Source organism: Stegodyphus dumicola, chromosome 5 (genome assembly GCF_044657685.1).
Source record: "Stegodyphus dumicola isolate Sdum_Otavi_A_Nest chromosome 5, ASM4465768v1".
Lineage (NCBI taxonomy): Eukaryota > Metazoa > Arthropoda > Arachnida > Araneae > Eresidae > Stegodyphus > Stegodyphus dumicola.
Window position 1 is genome coordinate 108047014 of NC_140772.1, and position 14022 is coordinate 108061035.

The 14022-nt window shown below is 35.2% G+C and overlaps 1 protein-coding gene across 4 annotated transcripts in view; it reads left to right on the top strand.

The window, feature by feature from the left end:
- LOC146997197 (uncharacterized) overlaps positions 1-14022 on the top strand; it is a 919946-nt gene that overhangs the window by 644725 nt on the left and 261199 nt on the right. For all 4 annotated transcript variants that reach the window (XM_085816963.1, XM_085816964.1, XM_085816966.1 and 1 more), the window contains one exon: positions 4120-4204. The gene's annotated coding sequence lies outside the window, so the exon portion shown is untranslated. The remainder of the gene's footprint in view (positions 1-4119; positions 4205-14022) is intronic.

Consider the following 14022-nt stretch of genomic DNA (forward strand, 5'->3'; position numbering starts at 1 on the left):
ATAATAATAATAATAATAATAATAATAATAATAATAATGTGTAAAGTAAAAGAAGAAAAATCTGGTCAAATGAAAAAATAGAAATTTGAAAATGGAAAAATAAAAACTCCTCAAACGGAAGCAAAATTTTGAAAATGATGAAATAAAACTTAATGATACACGTGCCTAAATATACTTTTTTATGTTTTAAGGGTGGACGGGCAGGCAAGCTTGCAGCACTGTGCGAAATTAAAACACATTACTCAACACTGTGCGGATTAAAACCTTTTTATTTCCAGGGCGCGAGATTGTCTATCGGAAATTCTAAAGATGTGCTGTTTTTAAATATTTTGTGATTTTGCTGTTGAATCAAATTTGACTTGGGATAAGAGCTAAAAACGTGATATTTAATAAATAAAGTAAGCACACAAAACGTTAATAATTAAAAGACAAAAATATTTTGTAAAGCTATTTTAGTGATGAAACTGACATGATGAATGAACTGAAGAAGGGGGGATATCATGTTAGCACTTAACACTGCAACGGGAATTCTAAACATATGCTGGGATTCTGCTTTCAAATTTTTTGTGGGTTTGCTGTTGAACTATGTGTGGCGTAAATCCGAAAAAAAGATGTTTAATAAGAAAGCTAAAAACAGAAAAAAATGGGTTAGCAGGATTGAGTGCAGACTGGTAGCTTAGCGACAGCGGGGAGGGGGGGGGGACCCTAAACAAACTTTGAAACACTTTCATATTTTTTTTTCCTTTATTTATTTATTTATTAAGGTTATCAACAATGTTTGGTGATTTCTAATTTCACATCTGGCATATGAGCCTTCACAAAACTAACTACACTGTAAACGACATTAAGCTCTTCAATGAGACCCGCGTTTCAACGTAGGTATTCTTTGAGAGTAGTGGAACGTTTTTCATCGATTTTTAAATGTTGAACATTTTCGGAATTCTCAAGAGTTCGTCCATTCAATGTCAATTTAATCACCCACACGATGATTGCTATGATGGATCATGTCCTTGATATCCGCAGCAAGGGGGCGTCCTCAAGGACATCTGCGCAACTAATTTTCTGTTTTGGGCACACACTCCGTCCACCTACTCAATACCTGCGGGATGAGGGTCACCGATGGCCTCCTTCCAAATAAAAGCAAACAGCAAGACTTTTACCTGGAAGATCATTAATAAGCAATGATTATCCTTGTCCGGATTTCGAAGAAAATTCCTTCCTGTTGTGATCTCCAAACCACGCTAGATTGATAATAAGCACAGAAGATAAGGGGCTATTATGAGTCCAATGGATAATATGAAGAATTCAATTCATTACTTTTAAATCAGTTATTCTGTTAATCAATTACAATTTTTTTTAAAAAAAAGAAAGAAAATATCTTAAGTTTTACCGAATAGCAAAACATTTCTTTCAAATTATTAAATTTATTGACTAAATCTGAAAGATAATACATATTTAAGTTCCTGAGTTTGTTGATTCAAATTTAATTATCTTCATACTTTTAAATTTGAAGATTTAGACTCAAAGATTTTTACCCTTTTCGACACATTTTTTTTTAAGCAACTGATTCTTGTGATTAAATCTGAGATAAATTACTTTGCCAGGAAAATGAGAGTTCCAGGACAGGTGGTGCTATACTTTTGACATAGCATCGCCTGAAAGCTATATTTTACCACAATATAAGTTACAACAGGCCAGGAAAGAGTGTTTCCTCTCATGTTATCAGAAACGTGTTTTTATGACAAAATTTAAAGCATGTTGCAGCTTTTAATACGAGTTACAATGTAAAGTTTAAACATTTAGCTTATATTTAATTTTGTGAAAAGTTTATAGTAAATAAATACGTTTATACATATAAATCTTACATGCTTTTAAATAAATGTTATATCAAAATTTCATTTAAAAGTTGCGCTGTGCTATATTATATGGTATTATATTTCTATTTTTTTTTCTTTCTTTTAAAATAAATTATTGCCCTTCACACGATTCCTTTTTTGTTTCTACAATGTGAATTTAAATGTATTTTTCACATTTCTATTTTGTTTAACATTTTGGCTGCTAATATTTATTTATATTTCTAACTTTTCAATTCAAAAAAAGATGCTTTTCTTGAAACTTTTTTTTGTGGGGGGGGGGGGGAGGGTAAATTGAATTTCTTGTTTTTAGAAATCTGAATTTTATTTAAACCTTTCATTAAAAACAGGAAAAAAAAAACTTGTTTTATGTTGAACTGAATAAAAATATTTACCTAAATGTAAATGCACTGCTGGCCATTAAAACTGCAACACCAGGAAGGAATGATCAGACGAACGTCAAAATCGCATAAAAGGAAGAAGTTGGGTTATGCAAATGATTAGTATTTCAGTCCATTTAGAAGATGCAGGAGGAAGAAACGGCATCTGAAGCACTGCATTATAAGGTATTTCTCCCACTTTCCTAGCGTTCTTCGCGGTGTAGTGGTTCTGCACGCTGGGCCGGTATTCCAGAGGTCCGTGGTTCGATTCCCGGCGAAGGCGTTTGCTATTTTTTATCTTGTCTGCTTTCAAAAAAATACCTGTCTCTACAGTGGCGCCCGAACTAAAACGGTTGTGGATGATCCGCACCCAGGATTTGGCGATTAGGTCCCCTAAAACCCTAGTCGCCCTTTAAAAAGAGGAGTATATAAGGTATTTCTCCCACTTTCCTAGCGTCCTTCGTGGTGTAGTGGTTCTGCACTCTGGGCCGGTATTTCAGAGGTCCGTGGTTCGATTCCCGCTGAAGGCGTTTGCTATTTTTTATCTTGTCTGCTTTCAAAAAAATACCTAATGTCTCTACAGCATAAAAGAAAAGTTGTTTAGTGGATTTCTCAATCGTAAAGTGCTTTGTAAGGTTGGAATTTGCTCCAAATATCGTATTATGCCTCGAATAAGAAGAGGAAATGTTTACCATGAAGTTTCGAAATTCGATAGAGGCAGGATCATTGCATATAGAAAGTATAGATTATCGTTCCGCACTGATCGACATCGAACCACTGTCATGCGAATATGGAATCAATGGATTGCTGAGAGTCATACCGAATGGCATGCAGCATCTCAACGCCCTCCCATGACTAACGCCAAAGAGAACAGGCATATTGTGAGTACTATAGGATCACATTACGGACCAACAGTTAGGAAATGGGTTTGTTGCAGGATCCCAGTATCAGCTCGTAAGGTGCTTCGACGTTCGCAGCAGCGTGGACCATCAGCAGGGTGACCCTGCACCTGGCACAATGTCACCTTTTCAAACGAGTGCCGGCTCTACGGGCAGTATTCTGATGGCCGTATACGTGTCTGGAGTGTCCGAGGAAACCGCCTGCTTGCATTCGAATTCGGCATAGAAGTCCTGCACCTGTTGTGATGGTTTGGTCAGCCATTGGATATACGACAAGCACATCTCTAGTTCGGATCAACGGTAATTTGAACGCAAATGGGTACATTTCTGACATCTTACGTCCAGTGGTTGTGCCCTATCTTCGAATCCCCCAAACGCCATGTTCCAACAAGATAAATCAAGATTACATGTTGCAGATCATCTTCTGACCTTCCTCGATACACATGGTATTCGATAGCCGCCCTGGCCTGCACGGTCTCCAGATCTGTCATCCATTGAAAACATCTGGTCATGGGTTGCTGAGAGACTGGCTTGCCACACCTCTCCAGCTGAGGCGGTTGATGAAGTGTGGCATAGACTTGAAGCAGCATAGAATCAGTTGCCCATTTCTGTAATCCAAGCCCAGTTTGTCTAACCAGGTAAGGACCGATTTAGCTGCAAGGGGTGGCAGCTGTTTCTACTAATTTCGCACCCCTGTAAACCTCCAAAATGCTTAGAAATTTAATCATTTTGTCTTCATGCCATACTGTTTATGTGCAATAAGTATCTTTTTTGTATTTGCTTTCTTTCATGGTGTTGCAATTTTAATGGCGAGCAGTGTAGATATATTCAGTAAAATCGAACACTTTCCCGCCCCCTCAAGAAAATGCCCCGAACTTTTCTTAATATTATCATGTTTAAAATGTACTAAAAGCAGACTAAATGTCATTTGCATGTATAAGTTACTCCGAAATCAAAGTTTTTACGTAATTTTTTATTCCTTTTCAGAATTCTTAAATAATGAATGCAGAAGAACGGATCTTTGTTACGATTACCAGTATCAAGAGGGTGGAAAAAAAGAAAACTGAACAAAGTAAGAGAAACATTTCAAAGAAAATTTAATAAACCTTCACCTACAGACAAAGCGATTCGTAAAGTTAAGAATAAATTTAAAAGAACTAAATCCGTACATGACGAGGTAACAAGAGAATGACCAAGGATAATACAGATTCGACAACTGCTCCAAAACCGAACCAAGAATTTTAGTTTTGGAGATCAACTGTAGATCTCACATTTAATTAGGTTATCACATTCAGTTACTGCATTCTCATCATTAAGCAGATTACCACGTCGGCAATAATGTAAATAAATCAATAAAGCTTTTTGCCTTTATTGCTTTTATTTAGATCATATAGCTCAAAATCGTCCCATCTGGTCAGTCTTGAGCTTTTTACGTCTAACTGAATATTCTCGGACTAGGATTACTCGGGCTCGAAGTACTCGGGCTAGTATTTTGAATGTTGAAGTCGAAATTGATTTATAATACCTTATCATCGCTAATAAGGTGATTCTTTGCTCTCATTTTGACAGCCGAGTATGTTTATCATGTTTGGACTGACATAAACTACTATTCTTGCCGTAGCTCTTTTATAAAGCAGACATTTGGATCAAATTGTTAACGATTTTGCTTGTCTCGGTTTTTAAATATTCGACATGTTAAGTTTTCGTCAATGAGTAAGCTATTATTCACTCTTATCGTTTAATAGTTTTGTGGTTCATTTTTACAGTTGGGGTTCTAAAGCCATTCCACTTTTCTTTTTTTTTTTTTTCATGATTTAGAATCAATTTAGTGCTTGATTTCTTCGGAGAGAAGTCGAGCTTGCACTCATAGGGCCAGTTTTGTAATGTTATTAAAGCGTGACTATCTCTGTTTGAATCATGACATATATACTCCCGGTTATTATAACCAGGATATCATCCACATAAGCTTGAATATGGATACTATCACTGTAGTTCAATTTACAAAGCCGAATTCATAACTAACTCTTTTCTATGAGGTTTGTGAAAAGTTTTATTGTTTATTTCATATTGGATCATTCGATCTTTTAACATACCTATGATTGTCGTACGTATGTTTCCAGGACATGTTCGTCAATAACAGGCACATTCAGTTTGAATTAAATTTGCATGCATGAAAATTAAATCGAAAATTTTGTGAATTAAATTGATTTTTTAATTTAATTGAAGATTTTGAATGAATTGGAAATTTGAATTACATTGAAAACTTTTTAATTAAATCGAAATTAATTAAATTGAAAATTTTTAATTAAAATTTACAGGCATGCATGCATACATACATAATTCTTTACTATTTTCTAGTAGATATTACACAACAAACGAAAGATTCCTTCAGACTTTCTCGCGAAGCACCAAAAATTGACTTCTGACCCACACTTTGAGAACAAATGGTATAATCATCTAGAAATTGGGCTAAACAGCTATTGGAAACAATTCCTGAACTCCAAAGTTCAGGCTAAAAACATAAGTTGTATCTACACATAAGGAAACCAAGCATTTTTAAGCTTCTCAATCGAATGGAAATTGTGTATTTTTATGATAACTGTTTGGTTCTTTTCTGTAAATTATCTCATAGAGTCCAGAAACTGGGATCATTTCACGTTGACATCTGATAATACAAATGTAGCAGTGTCGTCTAAAAAATGATTTATTGGATGCCGAAGACAGTTTTATGTTTCTGATTAAGGAACTTTTCTGTTGTCACGCTGATTTATGTCATCTGCAAAGAAGCTTATTGGAAACAAAAGATCTCTAATGCTTTCGAACATAATTTTTTTTTTTTTTTTTTTTTTTTGTTTTTTTTTTTGTTGTGGGGAACTGTTTTCCGGCCTTCACACGATTCTAGCTGGGAAAACGACAGACTTATTTCTATGGGGGTCAAACAAAGCAATAAGCTAAAAAAATACCAAGACAACTTGGTTCCGAAGTTTTATGTGCATTTGTGGATATATAAAAGTATTATACCAGAAGTTCTCAACCATTTTCCCCATTGTTAGGTACATCTTTTAACACCCTTTCTAAAACACAAAAAATACATATACATTTATTTCAATTTATTTCAATTTTTAATGTATTTATAAATTAAGAAAAGCATAGAAAATGTTGATAATACCCAAATTTGAATAAAAGTAGTTTTTGATATCGAGAAATTTTAACTAAGTAGTTAACAGCTAAATAAAAGACTGACCGTGTCCCCCCTGAAACTATGAAATTCCCCCCCCCTCCCCTGGTTGAGAAAATGTTTTTTAGCACCAAAGGTTCTATTAATCTCGAACTCCTTTTTTTTAATGTAAAATATTGTATAATTTGTTTAATTCTAGGTTCTTTTTTTCTCCTATAACTTTCTTAAATTTTGATTTTGTAATTTTTTTAATACTATCCTGTAATTTTTTAAAATTCTAATCCTGTAACGTTTTATTTCCTATTTTTAAAATTCTATAAATTTTAGTTTTTTTTTTTTTTTTTTTTTTTTTTTTTTAATTCTAGGTTTTTAAATCTCTAAATTTACAAGCAAGAGTTAAATATGAAACTTCGTTTCTTTAGTAGTTTTTACGTCTTTTTTAAAAATCAAACACCGGGCCTTTAAAATTAACCTGTATAAAAAGGATTATATATTAGTACCTCTCCCCAACCTATATATATATATTAAGGAAGGCAATGCTTTCGGTCCAAAAATTTGAGAGTATGTCTTCAGTGATTCAGTGAAGAAGCACGAATGAGAGTCGCCGCATCATGAACCGAGTGCAGCCCTTTGAACTGCTTAATTAACTTCCACAATCATGTCTGTCTATGTTTATGTGTGTTATGATTTTGTCCTCCCCGATAACTCTTATATATTAAACTTTTAAGTATTTCTCCCGCCTTCTTAGTGAGCCTTCGTGGTGTAGTGGTCTGCACGCTCAGCGCGTAATTCAGAGGTCCGCGGTTCTATTCCCGGCGAAGGCGTTACATATTTTTCATTTTTCCTGCTTCCAAAAAATACGTAATGCCTCTAGAAACTTCTATGTTCCATATTTAAACTTCCTCCATTCATATGAAGCTTTGATTAGATTTTATGTACAGCTAGACAAACGGAAGTCGTACTTTACAGGAAGTACAATAACAGCCTTAATGGACAACCGAAAGTGATACTTTATTTGAAGCTCATAACCATTTTTAATGAAGAACTATATTAAAATATAATCCAAACTTTTCAATTTAAAATTCTGAAGACTTCTATCAACGGGAACAACATATTAGATTCTGGCTAAATGGATAAATCGCAAGTTTTACTTTACTTGAGGTTCCGAATATATTATGAGATGAAGCAAAACTTGATATTTAAAGTTCGTATGTGATTGAGAGCAACATATCACATTTCTGAGCGCTGAATATATCTTGAAATTACGCCAAATGCAAACGAGAATAAGCTCATACATTGAATACATTGCCGCGTCGAAGAAGATACAAGAATACATTGCCGCGTCGAAGATAAAATTAATTTAATTCGGGCAGTGAATTGTAACTATATTTCTGTAAATTCAAACTATGGAAACCAAACGCACAGAAACAGGAAATGGTTTAAATAACTATGAATGAAAACTACAGAGTTCTAATATTTATTTTAACACTATACTTTATACGAAATATGCCCTTTAGGAAATTTTACATCGCACGAATTTGCGTCAGAGGCATTTGAAAAAACAAGGGAGTTTCGAAAGGTTTGCCCGGGGTCCCAGTTTTCTTAATGGAGCCCTGCTTGCAAACAAAATTCTTCAAATAAAAACAACAAACACCCAACGGCCGATTCTGTTGCTTTTAAAAGCAGACATCTTTGGAATGAATAAAACCTTAACACCCACCGCTGAGTAGGAGACAAAAAAAAAAGGTAAAAAAAAAACGTGTGTGGCAGGGGGTCCCCTTAAAAAGGCATGACACGAAAAAATCACGTTCAACTCTTTTCGCCGCCCGGTGAAAACAAACAAACAAGTAAAACGACAAGAAGTGCCGTCTTCTGACTCCACCGTAGGTCAACAAAGAACCGAGGCCGTTTGGTACTGTGTTGCTGGTAGACGACTTTCAAACCGATTTTTTGTGACAACTAACGTGTTGATTGAAAGTATTATTTATTGGGCGATATTTGATTAAGTATTTTCTATCGTTTTATTCTCAGTACATCTCTTTTTAACCATTTAAACTTTAGTAATTCAGTCGAACCTCGTTATAACGCACTTCAAGGGACTAAATATTTGGTTCGGTATATTCGGTGTTTTTTTATACCCGATCTAAAAAGGAAAGATGTATCATCTCACAAAATAGTGTAAAAATTTATTGATGAATCACACAGAATGCAACAAAATGACGTTTTATCCAAAGCCTGGGGTAGTCCTTTAGCTTATGCGCAGTAGAAGTCGCTTAATGTGATTTTGGCTAGTGTTATCTTCCAGATTTTGTTATTAAATCGCCCAGGTCCGCCCGTTTCGATACGAATAAACGCAAACGAAAATGCCCTGTATTAAAGTAAATTAAATAATGAAGGTTTGGTTTATTCAATTATGGCACAGCACACTAGAGCTATCTGCCTAAGAGGAGGGATGCCTTCGGGGAGGACTTTCTAATGGAAACTGGTTCGTATACACGTTACACATGGGGAAAACCACGAAAACGCCACCGCAGCCAGCCCGTTCGCGGGATTCGAACCTCGGACCGAACTACCAGTGTTCAGCGACTTTGCCTCTCGGCCGCTGGTGGGCTTAAATAATGAAGAATCTGCATAATTGTATGTGTGTTTCTCGCATTGTCATGAAACAACGGTACCATCAAAATTTGAATAACGCGATCTTCCATAGAATATGGGCATGTGAAAACCCTAATTTGAATTTGAAATTTATTTTATTATTGATTTCATATTTTGTAACACTTCAACGAATTTTTGATTAAAAAACTGAACGATTTCAAAGCTAGCAATAGCAACACTGTACGAAAAAAAAAATTTTTTTTTATTTCCAGCGCGCGAGACTGTATATTGGAAATTCTAAAGATATGCTTATTTTAAAATTATTCTGAGATATTGCTGTTGAATTGAATTTTATAGTTTAAGTGCGAAGAACATGATATTTAATAAACAAAGGTAACAAACGTTAAAAAACGTTATAAAAATGCTCATTTGTGCTTAATATAAAATCTGAGAGGTTTCAGATTATATATATATATTATTTTTTATTTATTTATTTTATTTAAGTTGAATATCGATCACAAATTACTGATGAAAATTTATATTGAATATTAAGAGGTGAGTTGGAACCTTATTTAAATGAAATAAGCACATTTCTCTATAACGTTAAGTATATATATGAATGATTTTTTTGACAACACAACATTTACAATAAAATGAAGATGTATGCAAATATTCAATACTTCAGTGTAGACAAATTCACAGTTAAATATAATAGTATTTCTACCCCCTTACTGAACCACATTTAAGCATTTTGCTTTCAATTAATTTACTAGCACTTATTAGTCTTACCTTTTGTGTCTGCATCACTTTTCAGATCAAAAGTCGATCATATACATACATACGTACACAGACTCAGCGCCATAGACCTGATATTGCTGTCAATTTGTATAAATACTGAAACGATATCGATGACGCTCATAACTTATTTTAATAACCGATGGACCCTTACAAAGCTAAACAATATCATACTGTTCGACTTCTGCTTTTCGGATGATAGCATTATAACTTACCCTTACTTCTGCCTCGACTCAGTTTCAGGGAAGGGAGGGTCTACCGCTTTTCAGATTATCCTCACTTTTGCCGTGTATCACTTTTCAAATATCGCTTAGACGCTTATAACGCCTAGGCAAAATCACATATCATCAGAATTTTTGACAGACACTCTCGCGGTCCGAAGATAAAATGTTTTACTCTCTACATGCCACTGGCCGCTTTCAAATTGTTAAGTTTGTCAATCAAAGATTCCTGAAAGTTTTACAAAATATGAAATAAGAAAATATACAACGTAATGCTGAATAATTTTTATCAGACAGGTCATGAGTTAAATGTATTTTTATTATTTAAATCAATCCGATTCAAAAGTAAAACACGAATATTCTTAAGTACCGAATCTGTTGCTTTCATATTAGTTATTTGTTAATACCCAGCAGGTAAATTCAATTTAAAAGATTCATATCTTATATTTTGTCTAATGGTGACAGACTCGAATGAAAAGTAAGACGACCCCATCTCTCTTAACTTAGGTTGCTTTTTTTGAAAAATTTTAAATTCTACATTTTCTTCCAATGAATGAGGGATGCTCTCCGAGTATTAAGACTGAGGGTATATTGATAGAATAATTTCCCCAAATTTCACGACATTTTATAAATGAACTTTATTTAAAGACATACTCAACAGTTCATAAACAAGTTTTTGCATTTTCTAATTAAAATATTGTGAAAGAATTTATTGGTTTATTTCTTGTTGGATTTGTATTAAATTATTTAAATTGCATTGCTATTTTGAAGGGTACTTTTTCCTCTTCGTTTAATGTTATCATTCGGTTAATGTTATCAAAATAACCGTGGATAAACAGGATCGCATTAAGCGGCGCCGACTGTAACGCGTATAACTTATCCTCACTTTTGCATTCAAGTACTTTACAAAATTATTACGTTTCAAATAACTCTTGTAATGCTTGCAATGTCCTCACTTTTACGTCGAATCATTGCGATGTATCACTTTTCAAGTAACGCATAGTCCCTTACAACACTCAAAAATACTATGTTGTCAAATTTTTGACAACACGGATTATAACATATATCTGTAAAAACGACTACAACTAATTTTTATAATGCTTCTATTTTTTTAACGTGCGTACGGGTTTATAATGTACTGAGTGCACACAGAACCGATGATTGCTTGACAAAATTTAATTTCCCAAAGGAAACAAATTACAACTCTAGAGCTTTTTTAAAGAAAGTACTCGTACAGTTCTTTTCAGTATGATAAAGCACAAACAGTAGTTTCTACTCCAAACTACTCAGAATGTTAAACACATCGCAATGCAAAGTGCATCTAAAGAGAGAAGCTAGCTCAAAGATATTTCAGTACTCCGAACGCTACCTTGAACGAAAAACTGAGAATTGATGCTCTCTTCGGTCTTACCTTGGCCACCGAGAAATCTCTAGCATTTTCCCTTCCTTGAAATTACTGGAAGGTATGCGCGGTTAAAGTTACATATAAGGGACGGATACAGTTACAATTACATAAGGGGATCAGACCAATTACAGTGGCATGGGCATCGGTCCCAAATGCTGCTAAATGGTCGCCAAGTTTGGCGACTTTTATCGATTTCTCCCTAAATCTGACAACAAAATTAGTCGCCAAAACCGTCGCCAGTTTATCGAGATGGACATTTACCTCAACGTTAAATGAACTTGTCCCTGCAAATTTATTTTTTCGGCGAAACATTTCATGAAACATTTTCCCTCTTGAGACATTTCATGTTACATCGTACAAGAGGTACTTGAATTTTTTTTATCATTTCACTAAAATTATTCGCATATATAGAAAATTCACAACATTGTCCTCTCCCAAGGATTGTAATCTCTGAACAGAAAATCATACTTAAAACTGAGCAATCAATGCAGTACTAAAATAATAATTTCAATCAATAATATACTACTAATGAAATAGTAAATCAATAAATAAATGCTTGAATTTACAAATTTATATACCCACAGGACCATGTTCTTAGCAAAACTATTCGGATTATTTACATTATGGGACTATATACTATGGCCATGGTAAGGTGTTAGCCTATCGTAATGAACGATTTTAGGCTTAGAATTTGATGACTTTACAATATCGTTCAGCATATTAAGGACTGTGTATAGTTTAGGAAAAAAGCCTTCCAAATCGGATTCCATTACCACACCTTGTCACCTTCGTTGAATCCTAAGTCCTGTAGTCGTCATGTCGTATTGGGTCTTCATCTTCTCGTCGCCGACTCGCTCTCGTATAAAACTGTTCATCACTGCAAACTTTTAGAGGTCTTTAATGCACTCCTCAGGCGATGAAGGCGCATCCTAAGAGCGACCAAACAACAGATCCCTAGCCAGGTGAAACTCCCGACAAAAGAGTGTCTGGGATAGGGAATAGCCGGTACTTTCGTATACAGCACTGCAATAGAACAGTAAGAACAAACATAACTTCTAGTCCCAGTCCCGTTGGTATTTGGAAACCATAAGCGAGAGGTTGTTAAAGATGGTTCGTTTAAAATCTCTCTATCATGCTGTCTGATTGCGGATGTAAGGTTTGGGTTTAGTCTTTGCCATACAGATTGCAGAGTTTTTTAAATTATAGTCGAGATAATATTCCTTCTTTGATCGGAATGCAACTAAAGATACGTTACAGATCTGGAAATTCAATGCTGTATCAACACCTCTGCTACTGATAGCCCCTTGATCACAAATAAGATACGACCCAAGCCGTTTTTAAAAGTAATCAATGGCAACTATGATGTATTTGTTGCCATCAGCAATTCGTGGTAGACGTCTTAGGATCTCGAAGATGATGAGTTGAAAAGGGGCTCCTACACTGTAATGTTGTAGATTCCCTCGATTGCATTTTTTAGATAATTTCCGACTCTACATGGTATCGCAATACTGGCACCAATTTCGCACTTCATCTCTTGCATTACACCAGTAGAAGTGCTCTCGAACTTTTTAAAGTATTCATTATTCCGAAGCGACCTTCTGTCAAACTGCTATGTAGTTCTTTAAGCTGCCGATATCAGGGATTTGGTAGTATCAGCTGCGATCATAATGCCTTTCTGTCATCCGATTCGAACTTCTGACAAGAGGCCATTTTGAAAATGGAGTGAGTTTTAGAGAGCATAGCATTATTTCGTCTTAAAGCTATGGATCGGAATGTCCTGCCAGGTAGGTTTCTTCTTTAAGAACTGTATTAAGTCAGTCGTGGATTCAATATCGCCGTCTTCCAACTGGTCTTTTCTGACTTTCTCGTCACTCCATAGGTCTGGATAAATATTTCGCAGCTCGTATTTCGCTTCGATTCTGAACAATATCGGCAACTTTCCGGGAATGATCTCGCATCGGCGTTTCCGTGTGATGCTGATGCTTTTCGATGATGGATAGTGATATCATATTCCTGGAGTATCTGTATCTCTCTGAGCAGTTGACCTTCGGTATTCTTGAAGTCAAGAGTCAATTATACATGATCAGTGCGCAGTATGAATTTTCTGCCGTAGATGTAACTAGAGAAATGTTCTACTTACTTTATCCGGCAGCGCTTTCTGGTGACACAGTAGTTCCTATCCGGTTTAGGCAGGCATTTGCTCTAGTATGATACGATACATTCTTAGCCTTTTATTTCTTGGGGAAGCAACAGCCCTGATCCTCTCATTGCTCGCATGCGTGTCAAGAATAAATGGTTTGTTAAGATGGCTTTACGGCAGGATTGTTGTAGATGTTAAAGCCTCCTTCAATTTATAAATTGCATTATCACATTCTTGTGTCCACGTGAAATTTTCGTTGCTCTCTATCACTCTGGGAAGGAGAGTTACCATGGAGATAAAGTCCTTAAAAATGTTCTATAATAGAGCAGAGTCCCAGGAAACTTCTCAGCTGATGGATATTTTCGATCTTTAACTGCCGACACTTTCTCTGGATACGTAGACACACCTTTGGCAGAGATGACAAGTTCGAAGTTAGTCACTTCCGATTGTCGGAAAAATTCACATTTGGCAGAACTTAAGCTTAGACTGGTTTCCATCAATTTCTGGAACACTTTCCTAATATTTTCAAAATGGTCTTCAAAAATTTTCCCCGTGT